The following is a 15,068-nucleotide window of genomic DNA, read 5'->3' on the forward strand; positions in this document are numbered from 1 at the left end:
TACAAATGTGCTTTACACAATTGATGTATGTATGGACTGTGATAAGAGTTGTATGAGCCCCTAATAAAACAATTTAAAAGCAAAGAAGATGTGCCTTTATTCACTGGAGAAGACTATGCACGCTGGGAATTAATTGTTCCCTGATTTCACCTGTAAAGTCAAATGCACCCGGCAGCTACTTGGTGCGGTTTCTGTCGACTAATTTCATGAATCGAGAATATTCAGATTTTCTCTTTTTCCTAGAGTGGCTGGCAAGTTATGATTTTAACAGCAATTAAATATAAAATGCAAGTTAATAGGCTTAAGAGTGGCCATAGCATACCTCTCTTAGTTAATCTTTTAAGCATCTGTAGTTGAATCTCCATTTATCCTAAGATTTCTTGTTTGCCTTCCTTCTTTATCTTTAAATAAACTTTTCAGAAATTTGTCTTTTTCAAAGAACTAACTTTTGACATCACTGATTCTCTCTTTTCTGTTTGTTTTCTGTTTCATTAACTGTGGCTTTTATCTTTAGGATTACCTTGCTTCTTTCTACTTCTTTGTGATTAATTGGCTGGTTGATTGGACTTTTATCTTCCAGCTTTTATGTGGGTAGTTTGGTGTCTCGGTTTTAGTTTTTTCTTTTCAATGAGAGCTTCCAGCCCGGAAGTGTCCCTGAAAGTGCCACGCGCCACAAGCTTTGTTAGCCAGGAACTTCGCTTCTCCTTTGACCCAGGAATAATTTCGAAGATTCAAAATTCCCTAACCGAATTTTTATAGTTTTGCTTGCTAATTCTTTGTGTAATGATGGACTGGTTAGAGAATGGCATTTCCTTTGCATCTGTTGAGGTCTCCAAGGAGGCTTATTTTTTTTAAAGTTTTTCCATGGATTATTTTTATTATTATTGATTGTTCTATTACTTTTGGAAAGGTGTATGTTGAAACCCCCTACTATGCATTTGTTTGTTTATCCTTGTAGTTAAAAAAAGAAAATGATGTTTTAGGTGCATATAATTTTAGAGCTTTGTATCTTTCTGGTGAATTGAACTCCCCCCACCCCCTCTTTTTTTTTGAAGTTAACCTTTACTACTGTGGGTGTTTGCTTTGAATTGACTTACTTATTGGATATTAATAGAGCCATACCAAGTCTCGGGGATAACATTTTATTTCTTTTGATTCAGGTGCATGTTGAATTAGAAAACTGGCTTTTCATTCCACAGTTCATACAGATTTTATTTCATGATGTTGATTTCAATCCCGGCAATAAAACAGTACGTTTTTGAATTTCTCCCTATGTTTCCCTGATTCCGTTGCCTTTCTTTCCTATCATTTCCTGACTTCTGGGCTAATGCTGCCCCTTTGATCCCATGTGGTTAAGGGTTTTAAGGGTAGGGAACCTCTCTGGTGTTATTGTTCATCATAAAATTTATCATTTGGCTGAAAGTAGAACCACCGGACAGAGTTCAAGTCCAGACTTTCAGTACGCCTAAAGGCCATAGCATAAGAAGTCCCACCAATATGTGTCAGGCCAGGAAGACCAGTGAATTTGAGTTTTAGTCCATATGATATCCCCATCCCCTCCAGCACCTCTTCTTGTAATCATTTTCAGAGTCACAGTAATAGCTGAGCACCGGCTAGTTTTTCTGGTTTCAGGGAAGTGAATGCTAAAGTTCACATGGACCGTTAAGACTTTGGACTATTTATTTTCTTATGTCTAAGTTTCTTCACTCTGTTCTGATTAAGGCGTTCTGGTACCGTAGATTATGCATTGGACTGCTAACTGTAAAACCAGCAGTTTTGAAACTAACCACCCACTATAAAAGAGAAAGATGAGGCTTTCGACTCCTGAAAAGATTTATAGTCTCAGAAACCACTCGGTCCTATAGTGCTGACTGTGAACTAGAATTGGCTTGATGGCAGTGAATTGTGGTTTTGTTATGGATGGTGGAAGGTCAATAGTTACACCTTAGGTAGGTGTCCATAAACTTTTAAGACCCCAGTTACAATTCACCAATGTAGGATGTAGTACACTGTTTTGCTGGACTATGATATACCAACTGACCATGTTGCCCCCTAAGACGATGGTCCTGAGCCAGGGATTCATTTGGGTGGCTCAAGAAGACAAAGTAAAATATTATAATGAAATGTGCAAAAACCTGGAGTGAGAAAGTCAAAAGAGAAGAACACAGCATATCTCAAGCTGAAATAACTGAAGGAAAAATTCAAGCCTTGGCTAAAAAACACATGAAAAAACTTTCACAATCCCTCGCCATTAGGGACATGCACATTAAAATCACAATGAGATACCACTTTATACGCACAATGCTAGCCTAATTAAAAAAACAAACAAACAAACAGAAAGCAACAAATGCTAGAGATGATATGGAGATATTAGAACACATACACTCTGTTGGTAGACTTGTAAATACATTCAACCATTATGGAAAATGTTATGGCGACACTTAACGCAACTAGGAACTGAAATCCCATACAATCCAGCAATACCACTATTAGGCATATACCCCCAAAGAACCAAGAAACACAGCATGAGTGGATATATGCTCTCCCAGGTTCATAGCAGCACAATTCACAATAGCAAGAAACTGGAAGCAGCCCAAATGCCCAACAGTAGAAGAACGGATAAAGAAACTCTGGTGCATACACACAATGGAATACTATGCATCCCTAAAAGACAGTAATGAAAGCTCGAAACACCGCATGGCATGGAAGGAACTGGAAACCACTATGCTGAGTGAAGTAAGTCAATCCCAAGAGAACTAATATTGTATGAGTCCACTACTATAATGAGAAACACCAATTAAACAAATCTTGAAGATGAATTCCCAAACAAAAGTGTAGAACGTCTACATACTGACCACGAACCATCCATCACACCCCCATGAGTCCTTCAGAAGATCCACCTCCAAAGAGGAGACATCACATTGGCTGAGGCAACTCCTTCAAGAAGGGGGGCAAGGGAGAAGACCATCCACTTGCTGCCATACAGCACTGAGACAAGGCTGTGACAAATCCACAGCCCTCCACAGGACTGACAGGAGAACCATACTGGAACAACAAGTTCAGACCAGGGGAGGGGAGCAGTTACATCTTAGAGCAGGCACTGATATTTCTGCTGGTGAGAATGGTGGGTACATGGGGAGGAGCACCTCACAATAATTGCAGGGAACCTAAAGAGACAATAACCCTGATTTTTTAGTCCTGGGTAAACACTGAAAATGTGTTTCTACCCAACCCTTTGTGAGTCACTCCATGGATAAGCACCATGAGTGACCTTAGACCTTTGCCTTACAGGCAATACAGCATGCCTCAAGGTCCATAGTAGAAGAATTCACCATGGAAGCCTGGCTGAATGCACCCACCTTTCCTTCCAAGCTACCTGCACCCTTAGACTTAGGACTTTAAAACTCTGATTGGAGAGGACCCAAAGGGTGGCCACCACAAGACTGTGGAAATGGCAACCATTGGACCTTGGGTGAGACCGCTGGCTTAGTGGTCATCCAATCCAAGGGGACACAGAACCACGATATATTTAATACCTCAATGCTCCCCCCCCACCCTTTGCATTAATATGACAGGTTTAAATCTGTTAGGCAAGGATCTACACATGTAAGAATTGATCCAGGGAAATTTCCCCTAGCCCCAATCCCCAGGCTTAGTGTAAAGAGAGCTCAACCAAGTAAGATATCAATCTGTACGAAGCAACAACTCGTGCATTGCAGCTTCCAGTTGGACAAACTCACAGAAACTCCTCATACAAACAGTATCTTAAATTCTATGTCATTAGAAAAATGTGTGACGTTATCAGTGCAATCACCTTATACCCCAGAGGGACAGTGCTTTTCTTTTTTGTTTCTTCTTCTTTTTTGTTTTACTGCATTTTTGTTTTGTTTTGTTTTGTTTTTGCTTGTTGTTCTTCTTCTTCTTGTGAGTTTTTGGGTTGGTTTGTTTTTTTCATAATATGACCACCAAAGTAAATGAGAATCATTCAAAATCCATGGACAAGCAGATGAATTCTGCGCTCCCACTTAATTCTAGCCCCAGTTCAAGGAGAGTTCGTTCCTGTAGCATGGCCTTACTCTGCACTCACCTTCATGAAATGAACACGGAAGCTAAGGGGCTGCAGCAAAGTGTGGGGAAGAAAGCAGATGGTGCCCAGCTGTCAATCACAGAGTGTCTGGGGTCTTAAAGGCTAATATTCAAACAAGCAGCCATCTAAATGAGGAGTTAACTAAGTCCACATGGAAGAAGCACACCAGCCTGTGATACCCGAAGACAACAATAACAAAATCTAAATACGAGGAAGGGAAACCTATCAGAGCTTAAACTGTGAACACTCAATTTGTAGAAGACTATGAGGGACAGTGGGAGCCCAAAATCTGTTTCCAGACTCTCTCCTCAGTGTTAAGCCTCCGGCAGATCCCCGTAGCCATAAGCAAGGGACGCAAACAGCTTTACTATCAGACAGAGATTATGGCAAATTTGACTATGGTGGTTCTAACCATGGTGGATCTAACCAACTTCACACTTGGTCAGGTGACCTCCCTCTTGGCCCAATCTGAATTTGCTCTAGGCTCAAGTGTCTCTCACTTGTTCCATGACAGAAAGCTATTCTCTGGCCTTTTAAATATTGATGGTATATTTTTCTTTCTTACTTTCTATTTGTACTTTTTATCTTTATATGATTATAATTATTTTCCTGCTGTTTCATTTTGTTTTTGATTTTTATAGTTTCTGTTGGGGTTTCCAGTTTGTGAAGCACAAAAAGAGTGGGTGCAAGTCAGATGTGCTCCAATGTTTATTGCAGCTCAATTCACAATCGCAAAGAGTTGGAAACAATCTAAATTTCCATGGGTAGATGAGTGGATCAGTAAACTCTGGCATATACACCCAAGGGAGCACTACACATCCCTAAAAAGCACTGATGAGAGCATGAAATATGTCTTATCATGGGAAGAGTTGGAGGAAATTATGCTAAGCAAAGTCAGGCAATCAGAAAAGGAGAAGTACACATGAGTCCCCTGAGGTAAGTGTAATCAGCACGGTAGGTATAGAAGAGAAGCCACCTACGTCATAACATTTGGGTTGAGATACAGGGAATTGGGTGGAGGGTGGACCAAACCCAAGATGGTACATGTTGGTCCAACACAAAAGTGGGAAAAGGAGGGAGGGGGGAGGGAAAAAAGGAGGGGTGAAAGTGAAAGGATGGCGGAGAGGAGCAGGACACTAATCCACCCACGGGGAGAGCACTCGTCTTGTCTCCACAGACTCGGGAATGGGCATGCAGACCATGCATCAAACCACGAGGACAGCGTGGCCACATGGAAGAATGCATGAACAGAGAGAGCTACAAGGCTGGTCCCAACCAGAGCCAAACTGACCCCTCCCTGGACATGGGTGTGGCAGCGAGTGGAACTGAACCTACAGGTCCTGAGGGGGGCCAGCACGCCACACCCACACGGAGGCGGCCAGAGGGAGGAAGAGAAAGAGAGAGCTGCTGGACTGGACCCCACGCTGGCACACCTGGCTCGGAGTATGATGTCCCTGCGGAGAGCTAATGGGACACACAGGGGACTGGGCAACCAACAACAGCAGGTGTCATGTTGTCCCCTGACTGGATCAGACTGTGACAGAGGACATTTCTGGGGTCATATGGTGGGGAGGCAGTGTAGTCTGAACCCCCCAAAATGGAGCGAACCAAGAAGGGAGCATACCAGATCAGCAGCTGGAGCGAGGCAGAGTTCTAAAGCCCCTGGGGAGACCCCAAGGGGGAGGGCCAGCTCCTGCATAGTCTTGAAGGCCAGCGAACAGACCCAGGAGTTTTGTATATTTCTTCTCTCTTATTTATTTACTATTTTCATTTTAAAAAATCAGTTTGGGCTATGTCATAGTCGATGTACCTACCTATATAGGATAGGCACGGGAGGCATGCCCCAGGCGAGAGCAGCGGGACCAACGGTCCTGGGGAGACCTGGGAGGTGAAGGCGGTGGGGGAAGGGGGCGGTGAGCAGGCTGCGCCATGGACAGGGGAACAACTTGGGGGTTGGAGTCAATAACAAGAGATCTGAGGTGGTGGGGCAGGAGGTGTAGGAGCAACAGCAAACTAGCTATGAGGAGGTACCAAGACGCTGAAATCAGGGGAAAGTGGCAGTGGAAGGAAACAGAGGAAGGACCAAGGAAGCAAAGCAGTGGACAGAGGTATAAACATAGCGGTGTACATATGTGAATACCTTAATCCACAAAAATAGAGGCATTGGCCCATGTCCATATATTTATACGGCAATATCCTGAGGTCGAGGATGGACTTTGAGCCTCTGCTCATATCCTCACTCAATACAGGAATATTTTGTTCTACCCAATCGAAGTCTGAGATATTCACCCTCCCAACACAATCGCTGAAGACAAAATGGGTGCATAAGCAAATGTGGTGAAGAAGGCGGATGGTTCCTGGCTATTAAAAGATATAGCGTCTGGGGTCTTAAAGGCCTGAAGTTACACAAGCCACCGCCATTTAGCAGTGAAGCAACAAGTCCACATGGACGAAGCACACCACCGGTGTGATCCTGAGAAGTCATAGGGACTAGGGAATAGGCATTAGCAGACACATAACAAACAAAAATATATTGTTGATAAAGAGGGGGACTTGAGCAGAGATCCAAAGCCCATGTGTGGTCAGTGGAACAATCTCCCCACAGAGGGCCTACAGGGAGAGGATGAGTCACCAGGGTGCAGTAAAGCATCCATGAAACACATTATATGCCTCTGGTTCCTTGAGACTTCCTCAACCCCCACTACCATGACCCCAGTGCTGCTTCTCAATTCAGACTAGACTGGAACATGTACACAGGTATAGAAAGGGCTGGGAGCTCATGAAACATAGAATCCAGGAACAGGAGTGGGAATAGTGATACCAGAAGGGTAGGGGGAAGAGGAGGAGAAGAAGGGAGAAAGGAGGGGCCCATCAAAATGATGGACATATAACCATACACCCTTCTACAGGGGAAAGAACAACAGAAAACATGGGAGAAGGGAGACAGCGGTCGGTGTAAGAGATGAAAATAATAACAATGTACAATCTATCAGGGGGTTATGGGTGGGAAGGGGGAAAAGAGAGCTGATACCAAGGGCTCAATAGAAAGTAAGTGTCTAGAAAAGTGGGTACATAGAGACAATAAATAATGGTTTATCTGAGATGTGGAGATGGGTTGAGGATGGGGAGGATGAGGGGATTTGGGGATCAAACAGTGAATGTGGGACAGGGGAGGGAGAACTAGAACTGATAGTGATGGTGTATGTACAACTATTTTTAAAAGCAATTTAACCATAGAAGTGCATGATTTGTGTGTTTGACAGGGTTGACTAGAGAAACAAATTCACTGACACTCATATATGGGTAAGAGAGAATATTATATCAAGAAGTAATTATGCATTAATAAAACATCCCAGTTCAGTCCAGATCAAGTCCATAATTCTGATATGAGCCTATATGCCCGATCCTAGTCTATAAATTTCTTTTCAGACTCACACAACACATGCAATGATGCTGAATGCAGGGATATGACAGGCTTGTGTGTGGAAAGTCCTGTGGATCCAATGGATGTGGAAGCATCTCTAGGGCTCTGGCTGCCATCAGCATGGCTTCATGTGTTTTGTCAGGAGGAAGACCAAGGCAGAGAGAGAGAGTGGCCAGCCTCTTCTGATGGCAGAATCAAGAGAGACGTTCCCAGAATCCTCATGAGAAGGCCACGCCCACAAGGAGGGATCATCAGGCTATGACTTGATTGATAGGCTAGACTCCACCCTTCATTCTTTTTATCAAGTTGATATGAAATTGTATAACTACCACAACATGTGAATATTCTATCAAGAAAACTACAAACAAAAGAAATGAAACATAACAAGTGATTACCATGGGTGAAGCAGGAAAAATTGCTTAGGGGTCATCGAGTTTATGTTAATGGTGGTGGAATAATTTGGAAAAGAATATCCATAACAGTTGTATAACACAAAGAGTATAATCAACCGTACTGCATTATACATGTTGAAGTTATTGAATTGGAGAATGTTACATTGTGAATATATCTGCCACAATGAGAAAAAAATCACGTGATTAATAATGCATATAAGTAAGAAGAAAATGGTGCTAATTGTACAACATTTCTTGATAGGTTTGAATTATTGGCTTGTATGACATGTAGATGAAGTACTAATAAATCTATTTTAAAAAAAAAGAATTCAAGCCTTGAGCTTTAATATTAAAGCTCCCATAGGCAAAGTATTGAATAATGCAAGAAACATCAAAAGAATATGGAAGGAGTACCAAAAGAACTGGTCAACACATCACCATTCCAAGAGGTAGCTTATGACCAAGAACCCATGCTACACTGGAGTCCTTAGCAAGAAACAAGGCTCCAGGAATTGGTGAACTACCAACTGATCTAGTTCAAGAAGCTGGGGAAGCACTGGAGGCATTTCTTAATCTAGATAAAGAAATTAAGAAGGCAGTCACTTGGCCAACCAGCTGGAAGAGATCCAAATCATGTTCATTCCTAAGAAAGATGACCCAAGAGAATGTGTAAATTACTGAACAGTAATTTAATTTCACTTGCAGGTAAAATTATCGGGAGCTGCCTGAAATGTGAGCCATATTTAGAAGAGGATGTAGCACGTCGGATATCATTGCTGGTATCAGATGGAACTTGGCCCAAAGCAAAAAACCAGAAAGTTGTATACTTGTGTTTTATTGGCTATGCAAAGACATTTGATCAGGTGAATTATAACTTTGCAACTACGGATGATATTGCAAAGAATGAGAATTCTAGAACTCTTCCTTATGCTCATACGGAACGTGTACATAGACAAAGAGGCGGCCATTTGAAAAGAAAAATACTGTATGGTTTAAACTCAGGCAAGCTGTTCATCAAGCTTATATCCTTTCACCATACTTATTCAGTCTGTATCCTGAGCAAATGATTCAAGAAGCTGAACTATATGAAGAAGAACACTACACCAGGATTGTAGGAAGGTTTCCTTACAAACTGAGACTCAGCTGTAAGAGCCTTGCTTGATGTAAGTGAGGAAGATTTAAAGTCCCTGCTGATGAAAATCAAAGATCACAACTCAATGTAAATAAAACTAAAATGTTCACAACTGGACCAACAGGTAACAATCATGATCAATGGAGAAAAGTTTGAAGTTGTTAAGGATTAGGTTTTGCTTGGGTCCACAGTCAACGCTCAGGGAAACAGCAGCCAAGATATCAAGTGACAAATTGCATTGGGCAAATCTGCCACACAAGACCTCTTGGAAATGTTGAAGAGTGAGGATATCACTACGGTCTAAGGTGTGCCTGACCCAAATCATGACATGTTTAATATCCTTATATGCCTGTGACAGTTGTACGATGAATAAGGAAGACCAAGGAAGGATCGTGCACTTGAATAATGGTGATGTGAATTGATTGTGGAGAAGAACATCGAAAGGACTGTGGACTGCCAGAAGAACAAACAAATCTATCTGAAGGAAGTACAACCAGAATGCTCCTTGTAAGAGAGGATGGTGAGACTTCGTCCCACGTGTCTCAGACATGTTAGCAAGAGAGAGCAGTTCCAGGAAAGGATAGCACGCTTGGGAAAGCAGTCATCCAAGAGGAAGACCCTCAAGGAGGTGCCTTGACACAATGGCTGCACCAACGGCTCGGGCATGACAACTGTGAGAACGGCACAGGACCGAGTCATCTTCTTTTCATTCTGCGGGGCATGGGGTCGCCATGAGGTGGATTGCACCCCATGGCCTTAAGAACAAGTACGTGACTGAGGTACTGCTGTATTGTACAAAAATGTTCATAGCTATTTGTGTTTAAGAACTCCCTTACTTATCCTTTCTTCTTGAATCTTGAATTTTCCTCGGGACAACAGAACTTTTCTTGTATTTCAATAGTTTTAGAATTATCTTCGATAAAATTCTGTTAACCACATACTCTTTTTATTTATATAAAAAGTGGTCTTTATCCTATTTTTTGAAGGAAAGCATTCCATGTATACATCTCTGAATTGGCAGATTTTTTAAATCACTTTGCTTTCATAAATTCTGTTGAGACTTATACAATTTTTTTCTTCCTCTGCTCCCTAGGTTCTGTTATTTTTCTTCTAAAACACTGGTTAAATGTATATCAGACCTCATTCTGTTCTCTATACAGATTAACCTCTCTCTTTCTTATCCTAAATTCTTCTCTTATTGATGCATTCTGGGTAACTTATATCTATCTCTTTTTTCCTTCAAAAGGAAAATACTTCTTTAAAACTTCTTTATTAATTAAGCAAAGGGTTACAAAGCAAATCAGTATTCTATTCAACTGACCACACACATTTTGCTGAATGTTGCTGATTGCCATTGCTGATTGCCATTCTCACAATGTAATATCATTTCTTCCATTTCTTCCATTTCTGTTTTCATTCTTCCTGCTATACCTCTCCCTGCATTTTGAACTTTGGCCTCAGGAAAATTCTGCCTTTTAAAAAATCTCCAATGGTTTATTATCCTTCTGATTTGACACCCTGCACTATTGCCTGATCTGTTCACACAACTGTATCTTCAGCCATGGAGAGGTTCCACATGAGCACAATGAAGTGTTCTGAAATTCCCATTCTTCTCAAGGATACCCATAGTTTGTTATTGTGATGTCTTAATTAATGTTAAAATAATCTCTGGGTTCTAAATTCCATTGTAATGGCTACACAGAACTCACGGACAAAATTCATGATGAAAGGGTTTATCAAGGGAGTTGAATAGTTGTAATGCCGGGGAGAGGTGCTCTGGGTTGAGTTGTTTATCAGGATATGTTACAGAGTTTCAGGTCTGCTAATAAATGCCCCAAGGAACAGACACTCCGCTATCAGCCTCAACCCAAAGGCATTTCAGCTTAAGCTCTCTGAGCAAGCAAACCCAGCTCCCTGAATGAAGTGCCCAGAGCCACCCCACTCCAGTCAGGCTCAGCCTGAAGCCGCTCGGCTCCACTTCCATGGGTCAGCAGGTTCAATTTACCTAATGAAGTTCCCAGAGGCACGCCACGCTGCAAGCTGGCCTCCTGCACAAAACAGTCAATTCACTCCGTGGGTTGGGAAGCCTAGCACGCTCTTCCATGCTCTGGGCCCTGGTTCTGATGCTGCTCCTCGACCGTACAGCTGTCATCTAGATCTAGGCGTTTCATCGTACAGGAATCTCGGGGCCGGAGGACACACTCTCCTCCTGGCTCTAGCGGAATGTGATCCTTCCTGCTGCCTCTCAGAGGGCTCATTTTAAACACGTCAGGATGGCATTTCTAGGAATTCTAGTCTCGTGCAATTACTCACAGATGAATCCTACCAGTATCTTCACCCACCTTCACATGCAGGGAAAGGTAGAAATTAGAGACTTTCGCTCAGAGTCACATTAAATAATTCACTACACCCACACTTATGATCTACACGCTCGAATGCCTTTGCATAGTCCATGAACCACAAATCATCATCATTCTGGTGTTCTCTAATTTCAACCAAGGTCCATCTGATGCAGCAATGATATTTCTTTCGTTGCTCTGTCTCCTCTTGTGAATCCAGCCCGAACCCCTGGCAGCTCCCTGTCAATGTACTGCTGCAACCACTGTTGGATGGTTTTCAGCAAAACTTTCCTTGCATGTCACATCACTGATATTGTTCTATATTTGATCATTCTGTTGGGCCACCTTTCTCTGGAATGGGCACAAGTAAGGATCTCGTCCAGTCAGTTGGCCAAGCAGCCATCTTCCAAATTTCTTGGCACAAACACGTGAGTGCATCCAGTACTTCGTCAGCTAGTTCAAGCATTTCCCTTAGTATTCCATCAACTCCTGGAGCCTTGGTTTTGGCTAATACTTTCAGCAGAACTTGGACTTCTTCCTTCAGTACCATTGGTTCTTGCTCAAATGCTACTTCTTGAAATGGCTGGATGTTGACTAGTTCTTTCTGGTTCCATCTTCTTTTGATACTTTTGATGCATCAAGGAGCCATTTAATTCTTCTGGCCTCAGGGTTGTGAAAGCTGAGGTTCATGTGATTTATTACTGAGATTTATGTAGATGTTTATTATTCATTTTCTTTCTTCTTTAAGGAGGCACACAGCTTAGTTTTAAAATTGAAGTATACTATTACCTCTCTCCTCACCTGTCTATGTTATTTGGGTCAATAATGATACTTTGACATAATGTTTATGTTATCTTCATAGGTTTGTGTTCCTGCTTATTTTAATTTTTTAATCCAATATTTTATTCAAATAGTTATTTTCTACTCCAAATCCAATCAATCTGATAATCTCAGGTCCCCACTGAGAACTTCCCCAGGGGGTCTCCGAGCACAGAGTGGTGGTAGCTCCTTCCGTCTTCTAGTTCAGATACCACATCTGTTGCTGGTGTGGGGCTTTCCCCGGATAAACCCGGGTTTTGGATTTTACTATAATCAAGTTCATATCCATTTTGTTGTTTCACTGGGGATGGTTGCTGTTGTTTTAGTTTGCTTCTTCTGGTATTGTAAACCCTGTATTTGCTTAGGAGCCGAGCGGAGTTTTTAAAAATTATACTTGTTCTAATCTCTCCTGAGCTTCTCCGTACTTGAGCTAATATACCATTCACAGTGTTGACTGCACCGTGTTGTTGCACATCCGAAGTCGAGTAAATGGTGGTTTTGATTTGATGATCGATTCTGAAAACATAGTTTATACACCATGGAGCTGTGTTGGATGTTGAGAGGTTCATAAACAGCTATTTGAAGAGACAGGCAAATATAATTGATTGTTGTTAAATCAGCTAGGATATTTGAAGCAGCACTTTAAAAATCAGATATAGGGTTACATAATGTAAACTTGTTTTGACATAGTAGCCGTTTATTCCAGTGACAGAATTGGTACAGAGAAAGCAGCATACACTTGACGTTATTCAACAGTGTGTCACTGATGACCCTTAAAGTATTTCTTGCTGGGGGCAGCCGTCCTTCTGCCAGCTCACATCAAAATATATGTTTGGCATGCTGTGGAAATGACCTTTTGTCTCTCCCAAGTTTTTTTCTTTCTTCCCTCCCTCTCTTTCTTTTGCTGGGTGACAAAATTATGTCTAATCCTGTGTTAGTAAATGAAATGAATCTTGGTCAAATACTTTAGGTCATGCCAAATCCAGAACTTTCCACGACATCTAAGAAAATAATATGTCTTTTCAGTAGAAACTAAGATGGATTTTTACTTCCTGGGTGCTGGATAAGTAGTCCATTTGATATTCTCATAATAGGATGTGCTCTTCTATTTTCACTCCTCGACCCTCTTATTGTTCCACTGTAAGTCCTGTCTATAATGTTGAACTCATTTTGAAAGGGTGGTAAGGAGAGAAAGTGGCAAAAATAATGCATGTCGAGTTTACAGTTTTTGCTAATAGCAAAACCATTTCTTGTGATTTTATATGAAAACATTTCCCCTGAGTTCTGTTCTCCGTTTGTGTCTAAGGTACTTACCCTTCAGAGTCACCTACAAGGAAAGGCTATGGGCATGTTGATAATTTGGAAAGCATTTGTCTTTATATTTTCCTTCTGACATCGTACTAAGTAAAGCACATTTTCCATGAAGGATCAGTGGATGACATTAAATATTATTATTAAATATTATTTTCTACCTTTCGAGGCATTTGTCCTATACAAAATACTCAAATGGTAAATGTGTACAGAAAAGCAACAAGAATCTTTATGAACTGCGAGCTGCTCCCTGCAAAACCAGACCATGACTTCGCTGCCAGTCTCCAAGAAGCAGTGTGCCACTGGCTGCTTTTCCGATCAGAAAAACTGTCATAATAGCACCTCTCAATAATTGCTGGAAAGGAAACGTGAAACCATATATTTGTGAATTGGAAACAGTCACCTACATTTGTGCAACACATTTGTCCAACAGATAATAATTCAAAATGAGAGAAAAAGTAGGATCCACATAAGCCCTTATATCGCTTCCAAAAGGTATTCACTTGTATGCATATATATATAATTGGAAATACAGATTTCTAACCTATTTTACATTCACCTTGAAATTTTCTCCTTCTGTAATTTAAACTCTTGAAAAATCTCAGGACAGCTGCTTTTCCCATAGTGCCATCTGCTGGCCAAGGTATTCTAAGTGGATTCTAGTTTCTGAGTTTTCTTTACTGATTAAAACTGAGATTCAACTGTCCAAGTAATGACAAAGTCTTTGCTCAGAGAGTGTATAGACAGATTTTCATTTTACACATACCCCTATTTTGTCATAATCGAATACAGAGATGCCTTTTATGCAACTAAAACCTAAAATTATCATGACTTCAAGTATTTGATATGTATATCCACGTTATATTTTAAAATATTATAATGCATTAAGGCTGATAGGTTGACTTTTCTATTTCCTGATGATTATCCAATTTTGGAAAATTAGCATTGATGTTAAGTTAATCTTCAAGGAACAAATTTCAAGGCTACATGAGAAATCTTATTTGAATATGTTAGCTGCAGTAAGATGAATGCCTTCCAATATCAGAAAATAACCTTTACAACTATTCCATATGACATTAAAAGGTGGTTTTTCAACTGGCGAATTTTGTATAGTCTAATTACTTTAGTTATTGTCTTATCTAGTCATCAGCAAGTGTTTCCCTTCTGACTTTTTGCAATTTATGCAGGTACCCTGGTGGCGCAGTGCTTACATGTTGGGCTGCTAATCACAAGGTCAGCAGTTTGAAGCCCCAAGTGACTCCGTGGGAGCAAAGCAAGATGTTCTACTTCGGTAACGAGTTAGAGGGTCAGTTTGACTCGATGGTAGGGGATTCGTGTATGTTATACTGAGGTTTCTCCCATTAATTTGTGACTCGGATGGTTTTCAAATGAAAGAGGTATTCTCCATCTTTGTATTTGCATCCAGCTCCCAAAGATGCCCACTGCTGGGCTGGTGGATCTGTGGCAGGCTCACTCTCCTCCCAACGCTTAGCTCGACGCTGGGACACATTCTCTTTGTTCTGTGTTCACTGATGAGGTGTAAGGGATGTTGGTTCAACTCTTC

The sequence above is a fragment of the Echinops telfairi genome, unplaced genomic scaffold (assembly GCF_000313985.2).
Source record: "Echinops telfairi isolate 266 unplaced genomic scaffold, ASM31398v2 ScPeMD7_7400;HRSCAF=8409, whole genome shotgun sequence".
NCBI lineage: Eukaryota > Metazoa > Chordata > Mammalia > Afrosoricida > Tenrecidae > Echinops > Echinops telfairi.